Here is a 15,636-nt window from a genome sequence, read left to right as displayed (position 1 = left end):
GCTGCCTCCAATATTTTTGTTGTAGTATCATAAAACAAACAAATATAGCAAAAAAAAAAATTTAAACCCAAGCTGGGTGGTGGTGGCACATACCTTTAACCCGAGCACTTGGGAGGCAGAGTCAGGCAGATCTTTATGAGTTCGAGGCCAGCCTGGGCTACAGAGTGAGTTCCAGGAAAAGGCGCAAAGCTACACAGAGAAACCCTGTCTCGAAAAACCAAACCAAAAAGTTTTTTTTTTTAATTAAAAATCCAAAACCACTTCTGATTCTATACATTTCATATAACCCATTTGTTACAAAGCTTTTAGGCTACCAGTGTTGAAAGGAGCCTGGTGTATGAAAAGACTTAGCTGTAGACCAGGATCTGGCACTACTGTCCTGCTATTTGGCATTCTGACTCACTGAATGGTGTTAGAATTATGCAAACATTTAAAGAATCACAGAGCCCTGTCCTATTCATCACACTTCTTTTAAAAAATGCAGTTTTTAGTCAGGCATACTTGGTGGACACCTTTAATGTCAGCTATGTAGGAAACCGAGGCAAGATGGTAACTTGGGTTCATAAGCTTGAGACCAATCTAAGTAACATAGTGAGATCCATCTCAAAACAAACAAAAAATAAACAAAAAAGCTGGACATAGTGGTTCATGCTTCGAAACTCAGTATGAGAGACAGAGACAGGAAGATTAATTATCTCATGTTAAAGGCCACAGCAAACGAACATACCCCTCACAACCACAATAAAACTAACCAACCAACCAACACACACACACACACACACAGAGAGAGAGAGAGAGAGAGAGAGAGAGAGAGAGAGAGAGAGAGAGAGAGAGAGAGAGAGAGAGAGATCGAGATCCTCCTTTGCTTTTGGGCCCTGTTAGAATCTGAATGCTTGAACAAGAAGTAATTACAGTACTGTATTCCCTATTATCAGCTTATCTCACCTACCAACCTATACTGTTTGTGTTGTAGCAAAATGCTGTTAGGCTCTAGCCCAGCGATTCTGAACCTGTCAAATGATCCTTTCACAGAGGTTGCCTAAGACCATTGGATGCAGATATTTGTATTATGATTTATAAAGTATCAAAATTACAGTTACAAAGTAGCAATGGAAATAATTTTATGGTAGGGGAACAACACAACATGAGGAAATGTATTAAAGGATCCTAGCATTAGGAAGGCTGAGAACCACTGCTCTAACCTACTATACAACACAATCACATAATATGAATCCAGCCTAAATTCCCAAAGCATTTGCTCCTACTGCTTTGTTATCCCTCCCATAACTCACATCTGGGGCATCACGGAGATACCCTTTAAGTAATTAAATGGAGGAAGGAACCACATGGCCGAGTTTCCCAGTGTTTCACACTACAATGACATCAGTTGGGTATGGACAATGGTTGCATGACTGTCCTACTTCAGGTTAGTTTCGATGGAGTGAAGGAAAATCTACCACTGGGTAATGTTCAGGAGGTAGAGCTCAGCTACCTGTCTGTTTTATACTGGAGGACTTCATCCCCGAATGGCGTTTTTACTCTGACTTTCAGAAAATGGCCAATGCTGGGGTCAAAATGGCCAGTGCTGAGGGACTTGGAAGTAGCAGTCCTGGAGAACTGGCAGTCAGGCTAGTGGGAGAAAACATATGTAGCTGTACCTCTTGAGTGGGCACAGATTGAATAGAGATGGTGTTTCTATTTGAATTGGACAGGTGAAGTTAAAAGGTTACCAAGGGCCTTCCCCAAGATGATGCTATCCTTTTCAAGAGGGTAAAGCAGCCCTTTCTTAAGGTGATTATTTCTCTTTACCTAGACCTGCTCAGTACATCCAACTACAAAAAGTAAATTATGGTGGGAAAGCAACAGACATGTGGGCTCAAAGCTAAAAAACATGGCCTTCTTTTCAACAACTCTTACATGATCTTCCCCAATTTGCCCTCAGTATAAGCCAGCCTTCAACCCTAATATGGCACTGTTTCCTGGAGTTGCCACTGAACCCTCCCCCTTTGATCGCATTGAGTAGCTTTCATTTGGAAGAAGCAGTGACAGGCCCTTAAAACATTTTTAATATATGTGGGTCTACTTTTCTTACCAGAGTAGCTTCAGAGACACTACTATGGGTCTACAAGCAGCTGCCACAGACGCTTTGTCTTCAGCATGGTCTCCCATGCACATTTCCTTTAACTGCACAATTTCTTCTGCAGCACAGAGATAGAGCAATGGTTCACACCAACAGAATCTGTCTGCAGCCTCTTTTCTATTCCCATGGTTAAAACAGCTGCTGACTTAAAAACCAGTTGTGACTAGTAATACTGAGTCACCTTGACAGGCTCTAGAATCTCTGGATATGCCTTTGAAGGCTTATTAGATTAGGTTAGCTCCTAAGCATGTCTGTGAGAGACTGTCTCAATTATGTTGAGATTGGAAATCCCTCTCTGGACCTGAACCAAATAAAAAGGAAAAGCCAGCTAAGCTCGGGAGTTCATCTCTCTCTGCTTTCTGACTATCACCTCAAGTTCCTACTGTCTGACTTCCTCACCATGACTGACTACACCCTTGAACTGTGAGCCAAACTAAACTCTTCCTCCCTGAAGTTGAATTTCTTGGGTCTTTTGTCACAGTGGCAAGAAACTTACTAATATACTGGTAAAGGTTGAGAAAGAGCAACCTATGGCTCAGCTACAGTTTGACCTGGATGAACATGCTGATGGTTGGTGGGTTGTTCCAGAGATCTAGAAATAACTTAAAATATGATCAATACTTGCTGCCTCAGCATCCACCATCTACCCAGGAGGCAGCAATGATCACATCCCTCTTACTATGACGTCTAACAATCTACTACAGAAATATTTTCACTTACTAAATTCAAAAGTTTTGGCTTAGAAATTTTGGAGGTCTTAATTCTATAGAAGAAAAAAATAATTTCACCAGGAAGCACAGTGACATAAATATTATTCCAATAAATAAACTGAAACTTCCAATATCTATGTAAAGCTTCTGAATCAACTGTTAGAAGAGGGGAGTGATTGTTTGAAATTACCAAAGGAAAGGACTTTCTGTTACACAACAGGGACAAAATACTATGTTTGTGACCTAGAAGGTTCACTCAGGAACCTGTGATCTTCAGTAGCAATCAATTGAAGCACCACCCACTAATGTCAGGACCACGGTAGGCCTAGAGCCTCTAGATACAAAGGGTTGGAGCATCTCATCAGGTAAAGAATTTTGTCCATTGGAAGAGAATAAAGGGACCATGGAATGGATAACAGATAAATGTGGCTGGCTATGAATATTAACTTAGATAAAATGAATCCATTACTTATTATCAACACGATGTTGCAAGACAGGCAATGTCAATAGTTTACTGCTTATATTTCTGAGCTCAGCCAAGGTTGGCTAATAGGCTCTGCCGATTTGGTCTGATTTATTCACATGACTGAGAGTGACCTGGCTCTTAACTGGAATAGCTTCAGTTGGGGAACTTTTTGGCTTTGCAGGTATCACCCTGCGATGGGCTATATGGGAACATTCTCAGGATGACTTCAGAAATGCAAGTGGAGAGCCAAAATACACTTTGAGACATGTAGTAGGAAGTTTTCCTGTGTCCCGCCTGGCCCGTGGTTGGGACAAATCTCTCACCCACAGTCCTGCAGCCTTTTATAAAATAATCACAGAGGCTTAATATTAATTATAACTGCTTGGCCATTAGCTCAGGCTTATTACTGACTAGCTCTTACACTTAAATTACCCATAATTCTTATTTATGCCATGTGGCTTGGTGCCTTTTCCCAGTTCTCCCTTGTCATCTTGCTTCCTCTGTGTCTGGCTGGGGAATCCTAGACTCCGCCTTTCTCTTTCCTATCTCTCTGCCTGGATTTCCTGCCTTCCTTTAAGCTGCCTTGCCATAGGTCAAATGGCTTCATTTATCAACCAATGAGAGCAACACATACTCACAGCATACAGAATGACATTGCCCATCAGAGACGCTGCTCAGGATGGCACAGCAACCAATACTGACAAGCATAGGTATAAAGGGAGGATGAAGACATGACCTGCTTTCTGAAAAATAACTGATAGTTCATATAGTGAAACGTGTAGACTCAGGATGAGATGAAGAGTATGGGTTGTAGCTAGAGACAGTGCTCTCCTAATACTTTGGGTCTCATTCCCTTCCCTTGGTGATTTCTCTGCCTATATCTGTTAAGTAGTCCCCTTCTGTAAACTCCAGTTGGCTGGTTCCTTTGGATGTGTTGTCTACTTCCTGCTGTGATTCTAATTGATGCACTCTCTTGAAGCTTGTCAAATGAGAGTAAGCTGTTAAAAGCATTCATGTTGGAGCTAGAGAGATGGTTTAGCAGTTAAGAACACTATCTGTTCTTCCAGAGGACCTGGGTTCAATTCCTAGCATATGAATGGTGGCTCAAAACCATCCTTAAAGCTAGTCCCAGGGGGTCCAATGCCCTTTTCTGGCCACTGAGGGCAAGGTACATACATGGTGCAGACATATATGCAGTCAAAGCTATGCTTATAAAATAAAAGTAAAGGCAAAAATTAATATTATGTTACTTTTTGTAGAAAAGTGAAGAATGTAAGTAGCTGAACAACAACTTGAAAGATGGCAATCAGAGGCACTGGCACACTTAACATCTAAAGTCTGTCACATTTTTTCATCTTATCATTTTGTGTGCATGCCTGTGTATGGGTGTGCATGAGTGAGTATGACACAGTGCATGTATGTGATTAGCAGACATGTTTCCAAAGCTGAAGTCTTTTCTGTCCTCTATCATGTGAGTCCTGGGGATTGAACTCATGTGGTTAGGCTTGATGGCAGGCACCTTTACTTGCTAAACCATCTTTCTGAATCCAAACTCACTTTTGACTTCCAACAAACCTAACTGTTATCCTGCTGTTTATTAGAAGCCTAAATAATAATAGTTGAGCATCACATGTTTAGTATGCTGTGATTATCATGTAAGGGCAGCGGTGTGTGGAAAAGGTGAAGGGTGCATGAGAACCATGAGAAGTCAATCTTTAGCACCATTCATTACTTACTGAAGACACAAACTGTGCATGTTGAAGTGATTGGCACCACACAGCATTTTAAGTAGACATTCACAACACTCATGGAAGTGATTATCAATGCCCCGCATTTTAAGTAGCTATACATAGCACTCAAGCTTGCTGCAATATTGAAAAGAGGTGGCTGTGGAATTATTATGGCTGTTCAATATGGTTACATCTTCATGTTTGTTTTAACTGTGCAGAGTAGAAATGTATGTGCTGTTCTAATAGTTGTTACTACTATCTATACATCTTTGTAGAGGTATCATTATCTTTTCTTTCTATTATTTTTTCTATGAGTCTAGGCTATGTGGTTTATTTTGGTATTTTTTATTTAACAAGTTGTTGGTAATCTACAAAACCATACAGTTTAAATCTGTGTGTATTTGCTTTTATTCTCAAAAAGAAAAAAAAACACAGAAATATCAACCAATCCTAACAAGCAGCACAGAAAAGAACAAAGTGAAGAGAGCAGCTATGAAAAGAAAAGCTCTGTCAATGGCTGGAGAGATGGCTCAGTGGTTAAGAGTTGGAGAACTGCTCTTGGAGAGGACCAGAGCTGGGTTTTCAGCACCTACATGGCAGCTTTTGTTCATACAAGCCCCAGCCCCAGGAGAACCAATGCTATCTTCTATCCTCTGTGGACACTGCATGCATGTGTACAAATCCACACACATACCATATAACTAAAAATAAATCTATTAAAAAGAAAGCCCCAAAACCTTCTCTGAAGCTTCCTCTTGCACCTGATGGCAACAAATACATAGGCAAGCAGGCAGACATTATGCAGAGTGAGAGACCTTGGAACATTCAGCTCTAAAAAGACGTCTCCTTAAATCCCTCCCCTCAGGGCTCAGGGAACCCTGCAGAAGAGGAGGCAGAAAGAGTGCAAGAGCCAGAGGGGTTGGAGGACACTGATTAAATTAGATCAACAGGATCAATGCACATTTGGACACACAGAAACTCACAGGACCTACATGTGTCTGCACCAGATGGAGTCTTAGAACTGAAAGAAGTGGGCATGTGCCCCCATCCCTGCCTCAAAAGCTACCTTCCATTGAGAACCATTTGCAAATGAAAATTTAGTTTTCTCTAAGGGTGTCTCACTGGGGAAACAAACTACTCTTAAGGGTGTGGCCAACTGAAAATTAACTCAACAGCATCTTTGGAGGTTCCTTGTCTCATCGTGTCAGGGCTTTTCCTTTCCTTTTTTGTTTATTAAAAAAAGTCTTAATTTATTTTATTTATATATTCTTCTTCTCCCTTTTTATCCTACAGGTCCTTTGTGTACTTATTATGGGCTAAGTTTGGTGTTTTAATGGGATTCCTGAGTGTGCAAAGGAATGAGTATCTTATTCTTGTGCCTTTTCTTGGGCTCTTTTTCATGTTTGTTTTGTCCTATTCTGATGTGTTAGTTTTTGTTTTATCTTATTATATTATGTTATTATCCCTTAGAAGCATGTTTATGAGAAACAGGGAAGGGTGGGTACAGATGGGAAGGGAAGTGAGAAGGAACTTGGAGAAATAGAGTGATGGGAAATCCTAACCAAGACAAAAAAAATATTCTCCATAAAAGAAAAAAAAAAGAATTCAATAAATTTGACACTAAAAACAGAATGAAATAAAGCGTTAAAAATCTCAAAAACAAGCAAACAAAACTAAACTAAAACAAACAAGCTCCTCTCTGAATATAATCTTTGTTCATTTATTTTTTTAGACAAGGTCTCACCACAAAACACTGATTGGCCTAGAACTGGCTATATAGATCAGGCTGGCCCCTTGAACTCACAGAGATCCTCCTGCCCCTGCCTCCTGAGCATAAGTATTAAAGGTGTTTACCACCATGCCCAGCTTTCCATTGTTTTTAAATTCTGAAGTCAATTAATGTTTTATATAGCTGAACTTAAAATTAAATTATTAAAAAAATGGAGAAGTAATCTCTCCAAACTGAATATAAGTTGGGAAAATGAATGAACATGTTTATAGCTGGAGAGTTTTTTCTCTGGGTCCTGCCAAGCCCTGGCAGTCCAACAGCCTACTTATAAAATGAACACACAGACTCTTACATTATTTACAAACTGTATGGCCTAATGGCTCAGGCTTCTAGCTATCTAGTTCTTACATCTTAAATTAATCCATTTCTATAAATCTATACCTTGCCATGTGGCTTGTGGCTTACCAGCATCTTCACATGCTGCTTGTCATGGCAGTGGCTGGCAGTGTCTCCTTCCACCTTCCTGTTCTCTCAATTCTCCCCTCTGTTAATCCCGCCTATACTTCCTGCCTGGCTACTGGCCAATCAGTGTTTTATTTATTGACCAATCAGAGCAACACATTTGACATACAGACCATCCCACAGCACTTGCCCTTCTCTTTCTTTCTTTTTTTTTTTAAAGGAAGGTTTTAACTTTTACACATTGCTAAAGCCAGCTTGGTATATTTGGGAATTTGGGCATAGCGTCTCTTACTACTTCCTGCTGGAGGGGGGGTTCTGTATCTTATGGGGACACAAAGAAAATTTTAGGATTATGGAGTAGTCCGTGAGGGTGTATCGTCTGAGCCAGTTGCCTTGAAACAGTTCTGGATGTTGGATCATTTGAGCCTTGGTGTCATCGGAGACCTTTTAGAGGGTCTTGGCTGGTCAAACCTGATGTATCTTAATCTGGAACAAATCCATAGCCTCTGGCTTTCTGTGGAAACAAAAGCAGAGCCTCCTTTCCAAAGCAACATATCCTTACATCCAAATTTTGAAGTTAAGATACCTTTAAAATATACATATTGGTTTAACTTAACATCTTTAATGATCAAATGTTTTTCTGCAGTTAAAAATCCCAAAGAGAACATAATCCAGATTCTCTGTGTAATATTCACCTTTACGTGGCTTATTTTTTCTATTAATTTTACTCTCTCTTTAAAGACTTTATTTTTTTTTTGACTTTATTTTTTAAAACTATGTATTTATTTATATAACTGTATATATCACCTTTTTTTGTCTCTTTTAAGCCTACATGTATTTTACACATATTGTAAACTATTACATCTGAGTCTGTCTTATTGTGAATCTATTGCTTTAAACTGCAGCATTTGTAAGACTGAAATGGCGCTATGGCTGCTGGCTCCGCCCACCTCAGCTTCCCAACATGGTGGTGGTATGTTTATCGCCAGCTCTGGGAGCCATTGTGGGTCTATGTTTTATCCAAGCAGCATGTAGCCCAGAAACCTCTTTTTTTTTTAATACTAGCAAAGGCTAAATCCATCACACAGCAGCAGCATAATGTGCCGCTTGTAGATGCCTCATTGCTGCCATACTGCAGGTCAAGCAAAAATGCCACAAAACAGCCAGTAGCTCAAACCCGTGTTTTGCAGTGTCTAGCTGCCTGTATGAGATATGAAGCAGGAACCTGGTTTTGGCTCTGTTTAGAATTGCTTATTAAATATTCTCAGGTTTAAGGTGGAAACTCGAGCTGTTGGGCGCCATTTGTAGCTAGAGTTTTCTCTCTGGATTCTGCCAAGCCTTGGCAGTCCAACAGCCCACTTATAAAATAAACACATAGACTCTTATATTATTTACAAACTATACGGCCATGGCAGGCTTCTTGCTAACTGTTCTTATATCTTAAATTAACACATTTCTACAAATCTATACCTTGCCACGTGGCTTGTGGCTTACCAGCATCTTCACATGCTGATTGTCATGGCTGTGGCTGGCAGTGTCTCCCTTGGCCTTTCTGTTCTCTCAAGTCTTCTCTCTGTTAGTCCCACCTATACTTCCTGCCTGGCTACTGGCCAATCAGTGTTTTATTTATTGACCAATCAGAGCTGACCCATCCAGCAGGCCAGGTTATTAGGTGTGACTCAAGGAGGCACCTCCTGAAAGACCAATGGGGGTGAGAGAGAAAGGAGACCAAGCGCGTAAAGAAAACAGACAGTCTGAGTTGCGTCAAGGTTTCTTTTATTGCAAGGGGAAGCAGGTTTATATATGCTGGTAGATAGGAGAAATGAATAGGGGGAAAAGGGGGATGGAAAGTTTCTGAAGAATAGAAGAATAGGGTCCGGGTGAGGTCTCTTTGAAGACAAAGAGTCAGAGCAAGGTCTCCTTGGTCCAAAGCTTGTGCAACCGACCAACTTGAACATGTTCAAGGAAGTTATTCTAAAAGTATATTAATCTAAAGGTATATTTTGTGGTTTTTCCAGGAGTTATTGTTTTTGGTAACTTAGTAACGGTTGTCAAGGGTGTAGTTATGTCAGATCATCCAAGCAAGAAAGGCCAGAGCGCAGTCATCCATTTTTTGGCTCCCAACACAGAGCAACACATTTGACATACAGACCATCCCACAGCACATGTTCATCAAATTGGCTGCATGAATTTATAAAGAAAAGCGTTTCTTAACTGGATGTACAACTTGATTATAGATACCCAATAAGGTTTCCATTATTAATTTGATACTGAATATGTATGCCAGGTGTTTTGGATCAGAGACAACAGTCTAAATGGGCTAACTTTTATTTTATTTACTTGTTGTAGGATGACTTAATTTTGCCTGGGTAAAAGCTTCCTAGGTGCTGAGAATGGCAGTGGAGGGGATGGGAAATAAAATGATTTTTTTTTTTTTTTTTTTTTGTGGAAGAGTGGGAGGCAGTTGTCCCACCTCTTTTCCTAAAAGTATTTCCTCTTTGCTTTCCTTCATGGCTTTGGCATGCTAGGAAAATCTCCCTGGGAACATCCTTGTCTTAGGTTTTCTATTGCTGTGAGAAGACCCCATGACCACTGCAACTCTTACAAAGGAAAACATTTAATTGTGGTAGCTCTCTTACAGTTCAGAGGTTTAGATCATTATCATTATGGTGGGCCAAGGCAACTGGGAGTATGGTTGCATGCAGGTAGACATGGTACTGGAGAGGCAGCTGAGAGTTCTTACATCTTGACTCACAGGCAGCAGGAAGTACTCTGAAACACTGGGAAGTATCTTGAGCATATATGAGACTTCAAAGCCCACCTCTACTGTGACACACTTCCTCCGACAAGACCACACCTACTCCAACAAGGTCACATCTCCTAATAGTGCCACTCCTTTTGGGAGCCATTTTTTTTTCAAACCACCACAATCTCCTACCTTCTCTTGACTCTCAGCTTTTCCACATCTGCAGTATCTGGTTTTTGGACCTCCTTCCATGAAATGCCAATTGCAAGAATCTTCATTCTAGACATCCTGGCATGAGTGAAGTTTTTCCAAGAACTAATCTTCAGGCACTTGGCTGTCTCCAGGGCCAGGAGAGCTTTCAGTGTTCTCTCCAGTGAGGACTAGTAACTTAATACATAACTACATACCAGATCATTAGTGTTGGTGAAGATGGTTCTAGAAGACTAGTGATTTTTACAGAAATGTTAGGCAGTCCACGGAAATCAGTTATTTATCTGCATAAACTCCAAGGACAAAAAGTATGGCACAAAATGTCCTTGGGCAGTATCTGATCATCTTACTTTTTATTGAATTATTGCTACTATGACTTTTAAACTATCATATTTAAGTTTTCTGATAAAAGCAGATGAATGATTAGACCATCAAAAGTTGGTATAAAAAATAAAAACACCACAATCTTAAGTCAAACTTGGAAAATTTCCATGAAATTAATATGGGCTCATAGTGAAGTTTCCTATAAATATGTTCTATATTTCTTTCCACCAGAAACTCTGATAATCCAGCAGGAAGGGGAAGAAATAGGAGCCTCCCTTGGTCCCCATAAGGTGACTACCTACTCCCTAGGGTTACCACTATCCAGGTTTCTTTCTTTTTTTCTTTCTTTCTTTCTTTCTTTCTTTCTTTCTTTCTTTCTTTCTTTCTTTCTTTCTTTCTTTCTTTCTTTCTTTCTTTCTTTCTTTTTTTTTTTGAGACAGGGTTTCTCTGTGTAGCTTTGCACCTTTCCTGGAACTTGCTTTGTAGACCAGGCTGGCCTCGAACTCATAGAGATTCACCTGTCTCTGCCTCCCCAGTGCTGGGATTAAAGGCATGCTCCACTACCACTCTACTATCCAGGTTTCTAATGCACAATAGTTCCACCTGTTTTATTATTGATGAAATGATGCCCACCTTCCTTACTGATTTTCCATTTGTGAGATATGTACACATTGCATTTAGTTTGTTACTTTACATATAATGCTCTACTGTATGAAAATACAACAGTTTCTTTACCTCTTCCATTATCAATGAACATTTTCATTACTTAAACAAACAAATCCCTTGAGTGTTTTACATGTCTTCTGTTGAAAAAAATTGTGCATAACAGATTTTTGGTAAATAGATTGTACATGTGTGTACAAGTGGGCATAAATATCAACTTTGGTAACTAATGCCAGTTCATGAAAACAATCATATATTCATTTCATGTTTCTTATAAAACAGAATCCCAGATTAACAAAGTAGTTAATAAAAAGCAAGTTTCTATGTTGTGGGATATCTGTACACTGTGTGAAAATGTATTGCTCTGATTGGTATAATAAAAGCTGAATGACCAATAGCTAGGCAGGAGGTAGAGGCTAGACTTCTGGGCAGAGAGAGAGAACTCTGGGAAGAAGGTGGAGTCACCAGCCAGATGTGGAGGAAGCATCGTGAGCAGTACAGAGAGATGGGATAACAAGCCAGGTAACAGAATGTAGATTAAAATAAATGGGTTAATTTGTTATAAGAGCTAGTTGGACAAGCCTAAGTTAAGCCTGAGCTTTCATAATTAATTTATAAGTCTCTGTGTCATTATTTGGGAGCTGGCAGTATAGAGAAAGACTTGCTACAGTGTATAAAATTCTTTCCTATGATAAGCAAGAAAATGGTGTGTCAGAAGATGACCATTTTGTAACCCCTAGCTGTAGACAAACTTCTAAATTGTCTTATTAAACAAACAAACAAACAAAAAACCACAGGGGAGACAGAGGAATCCGTGGCCGATATGTAAAATGACTAGAAATCTCTTATATAAAATTTTAAAAAAGAATAAATAAAAAAGAAAAACAAACAAACAAACAAAACATGGAGCCAAATATAGAAGTGAAAGCCTTAGAGAGATCAGCGAAATAGGGAAAGCCACCAGCCAACCTTACCTCACCAACTCTGCAGCTTCCAAATGTGAGTTACTTCCTGTCTTCCCACTCAGATATGCCTTGCTGTTCTGCCATCTGATTTACTGATTTCTCTGTCCAGCTACATCATTTCCTCTTCCTACACAGCTCTGTCACTTTCTGTCTGTTTGTACAGACCTCCAGACCTCTATGGTTGGTACTGGGATTAAAGGCATGTGTCACCATGCTTAGCTCCGTTTTCTATTGTGGCCTTGAACACAAAGAGATCCTGCCTGCTAAGTGATAGGATTAATGGTGTGTGCTACCACTGCCTGACTTCCTTACTTAAAATGGCTTGCTGTTCCCTCTGATCTCCAACCAAGCTTTATTTATTAAAGCACAAATAAAATATCACCACACCTAGTTAAGAAATGAGCTTGTATTTTGGTAAAGGACCTGGGAACTTTCAGATGGAAGGATTAAGGTGAAGACACCTATACCAACCAACCAATATTATTATGCCAAACAGTAGGACAGCACAGACACTATGAACATTCTTGTGATGCAAAGGGGGAATCTCCTCTTCACTAATTCATTTAAAAGTGAGATTGAGGGCGGAGGTGGCGCACGCCTTTAATCCCAGCACTCGGGAGGCAGAGCCAGGTGAATCTCTGTGAGTTCGAGGCCAGCCTGGGCTACCAAGTGAGCTCCAGGAAAGGTGCAAAGCTACGCAGAGAAACCCTGTCTCAAAAAACCAAAAAAAAAAAAAAAAAAAGTGAGATTGAGACTAAACAAAGCTCTGGATCTAAAATGCAGGAGAAAGAGGAACACTTTAACACCATGAGTAGGAAGCAACCAGAGGAATACAGAATGTGGGAAAGCCTAAGAAGATTGATCCTCCTACTCTAATACACTAATAGGATTAACAAAGGGAGTGACCTCTTTTTTTCCCCTTTATTTCTTCTAAATTTTTAGCTATAACAACCAAATTCAACATGTAGACTTTATGTGAGTCTTACTCTGGATAGCTTAGAGGATTAGATGAAAGGGACATTGTACTGTACGCTGTATGCCTTATGATATCTAGGGACCACTGCTGTTTGTTAAGGATTGAAAAGTGTATTTCAGTGGTATACAAAATGATTTTTGTAGTGTATTCCAGAAAAAAAAATGATGCATGTAGAATCTCTTTTTAAAACAGAAGAGATAGATCCAACATGATTTCCAAAATGACATTGCTTCAGTGGGTAGTATATTGGGATTCATTATTGCTGTGTCAATTACAGTTAAATTTATATATGATAAATTGTGTGTGTGTGTGTGTGTGTGTGTGTGTGTGTGTGTGTGTGTGTGTGTGTGTACATCTTTGGATGCATCTGCCAGAGGTTGATATTAGGAATCTCCTTTATCATTCTGCACCTTATTTTCTTTGAGACAGTGTATGTCACTGAATCTAGGGAATGCCAGTTTTTTCTAGACTGGCTGGCCAGCCAGACCCCAAGATCCACTTGTCTCTGCCCCTAGCCTGGGTCTACAGATATCCACTGATGATGAAATAAAAACAAAAGTGAACTGAATGTGGGTCTTCTGGGAAAGAGCAGCAAGTGTCCTTATCTTGGCCAGCTCTTAATTAGGAAATAATTTTAATAATACAATATTAGTTGTATAAATATTTACTTTTCCTTTCACTTTTTAAATCTCATCATGTATTTTTTAATACTCATTCTTGATTGTTAAACTTGGATTGAGCAATGCCTAGAAAATTGGTAACCTGTGAGGGTATCTCCAGAGATGACTGGCATGTGAGTAGAGGACTGAGACAGGAGACTAGCCCTGAATGTAACTGGTACTATCTAGTAGTCTATGGTGATATTTTATTTGTGCTGAAATGTGATTTTATTTGTATGTTAATAAATAAATTTGCTTGGAGGTCAGAGCTAATAACAAGCCATAGCAGAAGTCTGGCAGTGGTAGCACACGCCCTTAATCTCGATCACATGACAGGCAGAGTCTGTGTGTTCAAGGACACCACCAGCATGGAGACACACGCCTTTAATCTCAATACCAACCATAGAGACCTGGAGGTCTGTACAGACAGGCAGTGACAAGAAGGTAATATGATTGGGTTTACAACCAATGAGAGGGCAGAACAGAAAGTCAATAAAAAGACAGATACACAGGAAGTAGGTCTCTTTCCGACGGCAGTGGCAGCGAGGGGTAAGAAGGCGGTTTTAGTCTCAGCTCTTGGTTGCTGCTCTAACCTCTTGGGCTTTAAACTCTGCATTTGGCTCTGTGTTTCTTATTTAACAAAACCATTCAGAATTACATCTGCAGTAGTCCAGAGGCCTAGATGGGAATAAAACCTAAAGAGCAGCAAGTGTACATATGTGTACAAGCACAGTATGTCTTCATCAGGTGTGGGTATTGCTACTGTGGTCACTCTAGGTTCTTTGTTTTTGGAAAGTAGACTCACATCAGCCACTCTCCAGGGGCCTTCCAGGCTTTCAGACTTGGGCGGGGGCAGCATTGTTGTTCTGAGAGTTCCAGCTTCATGCACTAGCAGCTACTGGTTCTCCAGGTCTCCAAACTATCGACAGCCAGCCATTGTGGGTCTATGTGACTTTTGACCATTCGAATCCTTCTAATAGTACCCTCACGATAGGTGCATTCTATGGGTTCTGTTCCCTTACAGAAGGGCAACAAATATACCATTGACTCCAAAACCCTCCTTGGGATGTCTGTGGCAGAGGCCTGACTGCATTCTAGCAATATTGAGAACTTGTCAATATTTCCCACCCTCCACCCCCACCCCCACCCACCCCCCTTGGAGCTTTTATTTATTTATTTATTTATTTATTTATTTATTTATTTATTTATTTACTTTTTAAAATTTATTTTTCTATTATCAGCTTGATACAGTATAAATTCTTATCCTAATTGTGAAATGTTTCATTGAGGCTTGCCCAGTAATTGAGTAAAACCAAAACTTATTATAAGCCGAACTTGTCAGTATTTACTATGAGCACAACACATTTAGAAATACTTCAAGCAAACATTGAAGAATGTCACTTGAAAAATATATGCCAAGAATTCCTAAGTTTTGAGCTGGGCCTGATAGCTCATCCCAGAATTTGGATACCAGAAGTTGGAAGGGCTGCTGAGGCAGGGCGATATCAAGTTTCAGGTCAGCCTGGACTACAAAATGAGACCTGTATCTTAAAAAGCCAAAACAAACAACAACAATAAACCCCAATAACATATAAGAATCTAAAAGTTTTTAATATAGATTCAAGATACACTATTGAAAAAAATAACATGTTTGCATCCCTCCCCCCCCCCCAAGTAATTAATTTTTACTGTAGGAATCCTTCTGTGCATATCTACTCCACCATTTCTTCTCTCCCTTAACAGTATTCCTCAACCTACTTGTTGATCTCCACAGTTCCCCTGCTACTTCCTGGTGTGTATTCAGAAACTTTTGCCCTGCCTGTGGCTGCAAGTTAGCTCTGTTTATATGTTTATAG

Source organism: Peromyscus maniculatus, chromosome 2 (genome assembly GCF_049852395.1).
Source record: "Peromyscus maniculatus bairdii isolate BWxNUB_F1_BW_parent chromosome 2, HU_Pman_BW_mat_3.1, whole genome shotgun sequence".
Lineage (NCBI taxonomy): Eukaryota > Metazoa > Chordata > Mammalia > Rodentia > Cricetidae > Peromyscus > Peromyscus maniculatus.
The sequence above is the reverse complement of the archived record's forward strand: the minus strand, read 5'-3'. Positions refer to the sequence as shown.